Here is an 11,064-nt window from a genome sequence, read left to right as displayed (position 1 = left end):
TCTCGACCCTTAGCTTTACATTTCTTCCCGCTTAGTTCCTCCATTTCCTGCAAGTGCAACAGCTATCTGATCTGGGAAGTTGATCTCCGCTTGGGACGGTTCACGGATTTGTTTCAGATTTTAATTGGCAAAGGTTTCCCGATGGCAATTTGACGGCGTCTCACTCTCTTGATATTCCAGAAAACTCCAGCCTCTCAGCAGCAGCAGCAGCAGCCAGTTGAAAAGCCTCCAGTCCAGCCATTCATTCCACAAAACCTCAGGGATTCTCCATCCCAGCTCAGCCCCTGTCAAGAATCTCTCCATGGTAAATACGCACCTATAAAAGAAGCGATACTTTTCCTACATCTCATCTTAAAGCTTGTTGCACGCTGTAGTATCTATGCAATGGACTGCAGTTTCTTGTGTGCACTAAAACAGGTTTGTGATTGATATACCTGAGATTAGAATAAGAGCCTCTTTTTTTGTTTTTTTTTTCTTGTGAAGATCATGTTTGGCGCCGTCTGCTCTTTATTTATGGAGATGCTGGAGGCGCTTCGGTCGCTGCTGTTTGCAGGAGCCAATTAAGCTGCCGGTCCACAGCATTGCCGCTTTCCATCTGCAAAGTTTGTGAAATCTCCCTTCTTTCTTTCCTCCCAGAAACGCCAGCAGTGCCTTCGACCATCCAGAAAGTCAGACGCCGAAAAAGCAACGTTTATTAGACCAGAGCATGCCCTCGCAATCTCCTTCCAACGGACATCTCGGCTCCTCCGTGAGCCGTAGCTCTTCCACTCACGGAAACGCAAGTTTGCAAAGGAGCAGCGGCGTGGCTCAGCAGAGCCCCGATGGTCTTTACCAGCGGCACAAGCTCGCGGAGTCCAACAGCGTACCCAAACCAGAACAGCCGGAACCAGCGCAGCAGCCGCCGGGCCCAGCCCCAAACACCCACGAACTGAACCAGAAATCTGCACTGAACAGCAGCTCGCAAACGGCCAGCACAAAAGAAGTCCAAGAAGCATAAAGAAAAGGAGAGGGAGAGATTAAAACCTGAGTGGGTCGAGACCAGCCCGGACCTCAAACAGAACCAGGAAAATATTAATGGTGGGTTCAAATTTGGTCGCACTGGTATATTTCCAGCAATAGCCAAAAATACATTGTATGGTCAAAATGATCGCTTATGCCAAAAATCATTAGGATATTAAGTAAAGATTGTGTTCCGTGAAGATATTTGTTACATTTCTACCATTAACGATCAAAATAATAACGTGCATTGTTCAGAACTTTTATTGAAATAAATTTAAAGGCGATTTTCTCAATATTTTAGATTTAAAACAATTCCGCACCCTCGGTTCCAGATTTTCTTTATCGGGTTTCTTAATAACATACATATTTTCAACTTTTTAAACAACATTGAAAAGTACAAAAAAATAAAAATAACAAGCAGCCCTAACTCCAAAACACAAAACGTTTCTTTTAAATTCAACTAATATTTTAGTTTTGCAGCATCAACAGAATGAAAAAAAAAAAAAAAAAAGTGTATATAAGTGGAATGTTGAATACTAATTGTATAATTACTTAGTAATACATTACAATTGATAATTAGTTACAATTATTACATTTTCTATTTGTTGGCCTATTTGCATGTTTTGATGCTGAATAACTACTGTGCTGTAAAAGAAAACCCATCCCAGTGTTAGCTCTGCCATCTCAGAAGTGGCTCACTGTGAGACGCCATCTGAAGTGAAGTGATGGCAAAACAGGTTTGGACTTGTCGAGCAATTCAGGAAATATTCCTGCATGTTTGCGTGCGCGGCGAGGTGACTGCTCGCCTCGCGCCCTTCCTAGCGCCGGGTGGATGATTAATCTCACCAACAGCTGGCTGACCCACTGTAAAACGTGCAGAGCCCACTTTGACCGTCGCCTCGAGCTAGACGTCTTGTCAGGCAGCCTTTGTTGGCGCGACGCAGCGCCCCCACGTCCCTTATCGCAAGATTGATAAATGACTCCCATCAACCCGCCAGCATGGCGCTTTGATATGTTTGGCGAGCGCAGATTACATAAAAGCTCTTTATCATTCTCGCCTGTGTTTGTGCAGACCATGGACGACCCAACACACCTGTCACCCGTGCTCGCCCGATGACCTGCCTGACTATTTATTGTAAGTAAGACCAGATTTTTGGTTTATTGTACTGCTTTGCGCTTCTGCAATTACAAGGTGGAGATTGTCCGCTGATGATTAAGGAGCAGAACGAAACGTAAGAACTCAAGTTAAAATATAGAACGATTGTTTGCGTTAAATGTATTTGAGCTTTTAAAGGAACTGGTGGTTTCAGACAAACAACCCAAGAATGAGAACACGCAATTATTTTTAACATGTAGCGCCACCTACTGGTTTCTCTTGGGATTCCGCCCAGCCACTTGAATTATTGCTATTGTTAAATGGTTTAGTTCATTCAAGGAATTAATTTTTTTCCAGAAAATACAACGTTATTACAGGCTCTGAGCAGCGGCAGAGATACAAAGAGGATTTTTGTGCGGAATATGACGCAGTACAGGGACCTTCATGAACGCATAGGGAAAGTCACAGAGATGTTTGTTCAGCTGGGATCCAAGATAAAGACGCTGTCTCCGGGACACAAGTATAAGGTATGGGAAAATACATCATAGAAACTACTGTTAAAGAGACTTGTACTTAAGAATGTTTCTTTAAATTGAGCAAAGGTGACATTTATACGCTTATGATGTTACAGAAAAATTTCCCAAAACTGCTTTAGAACTTTTATTTATCATATAGTCCTAAAACATGTCTTCCTGTTGACGGATGGATGGATAGACAGAGAGTCAGATAGAGTGATTCTAATGAGGACTGTTCTTATTGAGCATCAAATGATTTCTGAAGGGTCATGTGACGCTGAAGACTGGCGCAATGGCTTAAAGGTTACATGTAGAAATGTGTCTTTGTTTTACAAGATAATGCTTTAGAACACGTTATATAACAGTTACATAATGCATAATGTCAGAGGTTTTTTAGATTAATATGATTTTTTTTTTTGTTCTAGGTAATGGAAGATCAAATAATGGAGAAGTATAGGAAGTATAAGAAGGTAAGAGAATTGTATTATGTGTTCATAATTGTATTATGTCGGTAGTGTTTGAATTTGACATTTTGCATAACTATGAACCCTGTTTACGTAAACTGTTATAAATTCTTAAAACTCCATAATTATTTCAGTTTTTATCTATTATAATATTTATACATTTTTCAGTAGGCTTTTGCATTTAATATTAATATATACAAATTTTTATATTTGTTTAAATTTATGAGTTTTAGTAATTTTACTTCTTATTGTTTCAATTAGAGGGCAAGGCAACTTTTCAAATTTTCATTAGTTTTCATAAGTTTAAGTTTTTCCATTTAATATTTACGTTTTCTTTAGCTTTATTTCAGCTCATGAAAACCGTTTTAATAATATCTAATCATGTCCCTTTGCACTGCACCTTCTTGCTCTCATATTCTCTATGCCTGTGCTACACTGCACATGATTTGTATTGAACCTTCCGTCCAGCAGATGTCGCCATTGACAGCTAATAATATTTCAGTTACAGACAAACGACTGTTACAAAGCTAAAGCAAGAAATCGGTACTGATGCCCGGCTCTAATGCGCATACATTTTTTTTTTTTTGTCTCCGCAGAAGTTTCCAGGCTACCGGAAGAAAAGAAGCGCTGCGTAATATCTCCATCAGAAACTGTCACACATCAAAGGCCTGATTCTGGACTATGACCGCACACAAGCACCCTCCTAGTGCCAGCCGCTCCACTCTCCTCCTCCTCCTCCTCCTTCCAAACGACTCCTCAGTGGAAATAAACCAGGACCAAATGTCTGTTAAGCAGGACAAGGCATTTCCATCGAGGAGGTTCCTCCCACACTAACTGTGGGTAAACGGTGGAGGCTGAGGATCTAAGCCCAAACTATCAAACAAAGGCCAAGACCTCCGACTAGTGACTTAAGCCCTTTAAAGTAAACTTTTTTTTTTTTTTTTTTTTTTTTTATTTGTTTGTTTGTTTGTTCGTAAAAAGTGAGGAATTGGTTAGCCTTGGGACACAACATAAGCCAAAATATAATTTTTTTTTCTTCCCTACCCAAATGCAGCATATGTGTAACAGTTGCCCGTGATCTTCTAACCTGGGCTCCGAGCTCTGACTTTCAGGGCCGTGGCCGCTGGTGGTACAATCATAAAGCCTGGACGATGAGAGATGATTATCTGTACTGTGCTCGGTCTGTCAGTGATTTATCAGAGAACTTAAGCACAGTTTCTATTTTGATATTTTACTGAATGTATATTTGTACACTTGTAAGATCTCGACATCTATAATAGAGCGTTTAATCACTGGATAGAATAAGGGAAACCTGGAAGGTGGACCTACCAAACTCTGTAGAGTACGAGGGTGCAATCCGTCATATGAACGTCCGCCGTCAGACTCTTAACTAGACGAGACCTTCCTCTTTTGTGTGTAGCTGCACGGTGAGCTCTGGGATGCAAATTTAATCTTGATTTCTTTAGCCAATCGTGGTAATGAGAGGAAAGGTGCTTAAGCTTGACAGTTCAAAATCGATAAAGTGATAATTTTCTCATGATTTTTGTGTCCAGGGTCCAGTGCTCAAACCACTACAGCACACTGTGTCCTTAAATAATGATGTTTATAACATTATTATTATTATTATTGCTATTATTATTATTATTATTATTTGGACACTAAACAGCAGAAACAATCATGTTTTGAAGCACATTAATTTTTCTTTTATCTTTTTTTTTTAAAAATAAAAAATGTATTGATTTAATAGAAAAAAAAGAAGCAAACAATTTCTTACCCGATCTATTGGATATGTTACAGGAAATTTGACGATTTTTTTTATTGAGGCTTAATTTCTTGAAGTTTGAATGAACTCTCTGCGTTTTTTCCTTTAAAGCATGAAGGAGACCTTCATAGACCCGCGTCAGGCTTTCTCTGAATCCTGATTTTCGTTCTGGTCCTGTTTTATGTGAATGAAAGTATAGGGTATGTCTGTTTTCCCAGAATGTAGTACTTGATGGAGGATCTCATTGGTCTTCTGCTTTACGTAACGACCCGACGCAAACACCAAACGTTATAAAAGCAGAGACTTTCCAAAGTCCCTCTTATGTCCGTGTCATTCCTGTTCATGCCCATAGCTTCATGTACATTATGGAAGTATTTTTGTGTCACTTTTGCGCTTTGACATTTCTCTTGTGGAGACTGCTGATCTGTTATTTATGTCACTACAGTGTTAGTTCCTCTAATCCTTGATCCTGATTTGTTATCTGGCTGGAACACTGATAGATTTGCCAAAATAGCATTTCTCTTTATATTGTTAACAGTTTGTTTCATTCTTTCATGGGGCAACTTCATGTATTGATGTAGATGCCTTAAATAAACTGGACCACATTAACTTAATACAATGAAAATGTCTTCTGATTTGACTCCAGTTAGCGAACTGTTGTTACATTGCTTTCTTTTTATGGGCACTTACTACTTTGAGTTAAATGTCTTTTTCGGCTCATTTTTATCTGTAAACTAAAACCACAATACGATCGGATATCGTTTACTTGAACGGTTTATAGTGATTTTCCTTGATTTATAGCGATCATCCTTGTTCCCTTGTTAGTGGAGACTTTTAAGTGAGCAGAGCATTATTTAGTCGTCACTCGTCAAAGGGAGCAATGTAATTTCCTCCATTATCTTCACCTGAACATCTAAAAATAAAAGTCAGCTTAAAATAATGCAGTGTAATAGTGTAATACTAAAGCAGCACTAGTTTAGAAGTCTCTCACACCCTGATGATCCTAACACAAAGTTTCAAGTAAACTAGCACAGCTCTATTTTTTATTTCCAGTCCTGAATGTGGATGAATAAAGCTTTCAAGTCAGCGTGAAATAGAAATTTAATTCAGCTATTTTCTTCATGCATGTTGTTGATCTTAATGCGATTCTACAGTTTATTCATTATGTTTAGTTACATTTTGACTTTAAAGGGGTGATGAACTTTGTCCAAAAGTAGTTCTTTTCATTATGTGATCTCCATCGCTTGTCAGTTATTACAGATTTTATACGTAGTTGGCACTTACGCAGTTTTAACCATCTATGTAGGCTGTTAAAACTCACAAAACAGGACAGAAAATAACTTTTTATGCAAAAATCTGCAGACCTCAGAGACCCGTCCAAATAAAAAAATAGTTGAGACCTTTAAATCTAGTCTAGGTTCGTGGTGTAGTAGTAGTGAGTTTAAAACTAAACCAGTACAAACGGTCAATAATAATACCATTTTAAATCTGTGCAATGTGAGGACAAACTATTGAAATTCTATCTTTGAAGACAAGTGAGAAATAGACCAAAACCTTTTCAACGGTGCATAAAAAATCCTTTATTAAAAGTTCACAGTTTGTTTTAAAGCAGTTTGAGCTGACAAGCAAATATGTCGAATCGGAATGTAATAACTTATCTTTTGTCATGAGAAACCAAAATTGAAAAAAAAAAAAAAAAACCCCAACAAAACTCTGTCTGGCACTAAAAATCAAACGCACATCTGTAAACAACTACGGATCTGTCAGAACGAGGTAGAATATCTAATTTCACAGATGGTTTTCCATGTAGAAGAGACTAAATATTAAGCACATATCTCAGGAAGTTGAGCATCTGCTATCACAAAAGAGCATTTTTATGTTGGAAAGTTCCAAAATGCATTTTTATGAACCCGCGTGTTTCAGTATCCTCAGTACCAAAGTGACATGATCTCTATTAAAACTACAAATACTGCATTATATACAGATGGTATTATTTCACTAAGGCTACATAATATAACAGATACAGCAAGGCACTCTATTTAATGAAAGTGTACACAGCATGCTCAAACCCACACTGTAAAATCTTATCTAAATGACGCTATTATTTTTATTATTATGTTGTGCAGAACAGCCCCTGCAGGTGCGCGCTGCTGCATTATGGGTATGCGCTGCTCTCCTGTCTCCCTTTATACTATTAAATCGATCCCTTTAAAAAAAGCAAGTTCAACAGTAGTCTAATCCCACACTAAAACGAATTCAAAACATCTGTTAGAAAAGTTTTCTTATGCAAGACATTTTGGATGTTCCTAAAGTCTTTTCCTCATTCCCAAATCACGGCTTGATCTTGAGGCCGGGCCTCAAAACTGACAATATGCCCAAAATAGAAGAAACGAGGCCGCAGAAGCCCACCACCCCTGCATTTGTTTGGTAAATGCCCAGTTTGTCGAGCGGAATGAAAAGGTCGCAGACGTTTTTATCGGTATCGAGAGCCACAGACGGTTCGCTTCTGAGGCTCTCGAGGAGAAGGAAGAGGAACGTACGAGCTGAGGCACGATGACGCAGGCCACGTCCGGGCTTTCGCTGAGGTGCTGCTCCATTTTTGCTTGAAGTGTCGTTCCCGGACTTCTGCACCATGAGCTGGATGATCACATAGACGCGTCTCTGGTTAGATTCGTGACCAAGGACAGGAAATAGAAGCAGTGGAGTTCAAGCTCCAGCGCTCTTTGTCGATGTCTTGTATCAGCCCGATACTTCTGGCCCAGAGTACGTTGTCACAGATGAAATACAAGGCACACGTTGAGATTGGTAAAAGTAAGGCAAAAGCGCAAAATGGGGTCAGAAATGTGAAGAGTGCTCTTGGCCGCATGGATCGAGTTGATGGTGTTCCCAAGCCTGAAAACTGAAAAAATGAAGAGCAGATACATTCCTGATATTATCCTTTCTGTGGGGTGTGTATTTTTATGTTATATATATATATATATATATATATATATATATATATATATATATATATATATATATATATATATAAACTTATGTAAAGTCCATATTCCCCAAAACCATACAAGTTAACAAGTGCATTAACACTCAAATCAAATACTTGATATTTTCATATTTTATTTATTCCATTAGTAGCCCTTCTTTAATCAGTCATCAGTAAGTAATCATCATCACATACTTGGCAATATCCCAAATGAAACTAATAATAATTATTACTAATTACTAATAATTATTTGATACACTCCTGCGCCTGCTGTAGTCATGTTTAATCTTATTAGTTAGACCGCTAGTCTAGGTAAGTCAGTTTTATTTGTATAGCACTTTTCACAAGTGCCATTTTAAAGCAACTTTAAACAAAATCATGATTTGAATTTTTGTAATGTTTTATAGTCAGGTTTAGCGAATTAATATAGTATATTTTGCACTGATATAAACAATCAAGTTCCATGTCGTTTTATGAGTGTACACCGAATGTATGCAGGTAAAGTTGCATATACTTATATGTGTTCAACTTTGCATACAGAGATATGCAATAATATAGTTTATATTTTGTTACAATCCCCATTCGATGTTAAACAATGGAGAGAAAAAGAAGGAAACCTTGTCAATAATTAAACGTTTCTATACTGATAGGACCGTATGCACTAGAGAATGTAAATATCTGACATAAACCGCAAGAGTAATGCTGGAACAGTAAGTACTGACAAAGAAACGAGAGAAGTTTTGTTTTGTATGTGATTGTTATGTAACAGCAAACGCTCATTCTTACGCTTCCGCCCCGAACTCATATTGGACTCCAGAAACTGCAGCTTTTTCACCAGCTCTTTTCTCTTCGCTTCATTTCTCAGCAGGTATTTCTGCCAGAGCACATGCATATTGGGTTGCTCTAAAGCAAGCAAGCAAACAAACAAACAAAACCAAACGTTCAGACGTAGTCCAGCTCGTCTTTACGGAGGCATTTCAATCCGATATCGATTTGACGGATGACAAGTTTTGATATACACACTGACCTGAATATACGGTCCCTTCCTTGACTTTGGTTACTGAAGCTGATGAAAGTTTCCATGTGGCTGCAACAGAACGCGGTTCTTCCAGGAATAAATTACCAAAAGCTCAACAGGCAACGCATGCTCGAAGTTAAAAGCTCGTGTTAGACTTGTCACTATTCTGTCAAATCCACACGGTCCTGCTGGGCTGTGGGAATCGAGGTGAAAGTTCAGGCAACATACAAAACACGCGTCGGAACCAAAGAACAAACTTCGCACCCCTTTTAGTAAATCATTATTGTGTCGCGCTTACAAAACAAATGACCTATTTCGCAATTATAAGAGATTTAGAGAGTATGACATTATGTCGAAAAAAGCTAAAACAGACAGTGGGATAGGCAATAGAACATTCGACTCGTTTTCCGGAATCGATTCTTTTGAACAGTTCTTTTAAAAACGTTCCATTTTACGTCATGAAGACATTGCGTCATCACGCGGTCCCTGCGTTCAAGTCTATTAATGTTGTGTAATAAAACATACGTGTGCGCACTGCGTTATTAAAAAGCCTGTTTATTGCCATTTTGTTTGTTATAGTTATGAATCCAGCTAAAGATGCAAAATATTTCCAGACAGTACTTTTTATTTGTGATATTTATTCTGTCGCCCAAAACTAAAAGTGTCGCCTCCTTGTTCTGAACTGTTCGTAAACAAATGGTTTATGGCTCTTTGAAGCTGTTTCTTTGAAAAGATCCGACTCAAATGAACGACTCATTCACGTAAACATTTATTTATTAATGTTCCCAACGCAGTCTACATTTCAAGATGAATGTTTAAGTTATATTAATAATATATTAATAATATTAATAATATTTTTTAAGTGGTAACGTTAATTATAAAAGTGGGAGCTCGAGTTTTAAATCGGATGTTTTTGGATGACGGACAAGTCACAGTGTGTACTTCCTGATTTAACTGGCCAATGACTGGCTCGGGATTGGAGAACGGAAATATACCTGGAATAGAATTACAGGTTAGTACCAGTTTCTTATGATACTGTTATCAGCTGCATGTAAATTCAGTATTGACTAATTTGTATTTTTTTTGTGGCTGCCAAGTGTGATAATGCATTTGACTTGCGGAACAATTATTTTATGGTCTGTATTTATATGGTGATTTTTGCTGCTAGGCAAGTCAAACAAAATTTCCACATGTGCATTTTAAATAGTGGGAATTTTTAAATGGTTGAACGTTGGCATAACTCTCTCAGCAATAAATCCAAAGCCAAGGACTGGATGGGACCGTAAAAATCTTTTTAGCAACTGTGCGTGTCAAGAAGTTTTTTTTTTTTTTTTTTTTTTTTTACAGGAAACGCATCGTAAAGAAGGGCCTTGACAGTCCAGCTGAGATTATCAGGCATAGCCTACTTTCTATTTTTATGCATGATGCTACATGACGATGTGAACTGCTCCCATGTGATTACAGAGTAGTTAGACTGCCTTTGGAAAGGCAGACATTGATTTGTGCTTTATAATTCGAATTTATAATTTTTAATTCAATAGCATCTGCCTATTATTGTGTATCAAACAAAAAGATAATAGAGTTCACATTTATTATCATCTATCACTATGGAAAAGGCTTTTGCTATCAGCATAGAAATTCATAGGTCTGGAAGCGTGATGCCTTTGAAAACAGATAGTGAATATTCATTTTACTGTAATTCACACTTCTCATTTCTACACAAAGATGATATAGACTGTAAAATTTAAATAAATATAAATTATTTAAATATAAAATAAATAATCTACATTATATTTGGTTAATCCATTTGATGTGATCTACATGTACATCTACAATGATATTTTATTATTATTATTATTATTATTATTATTATTATTATTATTATTATTTCTGATGTACAGCCTGAAAGAGAATATTTGAAATTGAGAAGTTACTTTTTATTAAGGTAGTGGTCATGTTTGCTTGTTGACCTTGAGGCCAAAATTATATGATTATATTATATGAAGCCAGAGTTCGTTCATCCCAAAATTAAAAAGTATACCCTCAAGCCATCTGATATGTAGAAGAGTCACTTGAAATCAGCTGCTCACTAATGTTTCCTCTGCAGTGAATGGATGCCGTCACAATGAGTACAGCTGATAAAAACATAGCAGTAATCCACAAATAATCAACACGACTCATTTACCATCTTATGAAGTGGAAAAGCTGTTTGTTTATGAGAAACCAA

At 37.5% G+C, this 11,064-nt stretch overlaps 2 pseudogenes; one reads left to right on the top strand and one right to left on the bottom strand.

Moving 5' to 3' along the window:
* The first annotated feature begins 659 nt into the window (after window positions 1-659).
* On the top strand, window positions 660-2,704 carry LOC122344909 (annotated as a pseudogene).
* Window positions 2,705-6,986: 4,282 nt separating this feature from the next.
* LOC122344880 lies at window positions 6,987-9,443 on the bottom strand (annotated as a pseudogene).
* Window positions 9,444-11,064: the final 1,621 nt, after the last annotated feature.

This window comes from Puntigrus tetrazona, chromosome 5, assembly GCF_018831695.1.
Source record: "Puntigrus tetrazona isolate hp1 chromosome 5, ASM1883169v1, whole genome shotgun sequence".
NCBI classification, from domain to species: Eukaryota; Metazoa; Chordata; class Actinopteri; order Cypriniformes; family Cyprinidae; genus Puntigrus; species Puntigrus tetrazona.
Note: the sequence above shows the minus strand (reverse complement) of the source record. Positions and strands in the feature narration are given on the sequence as shown.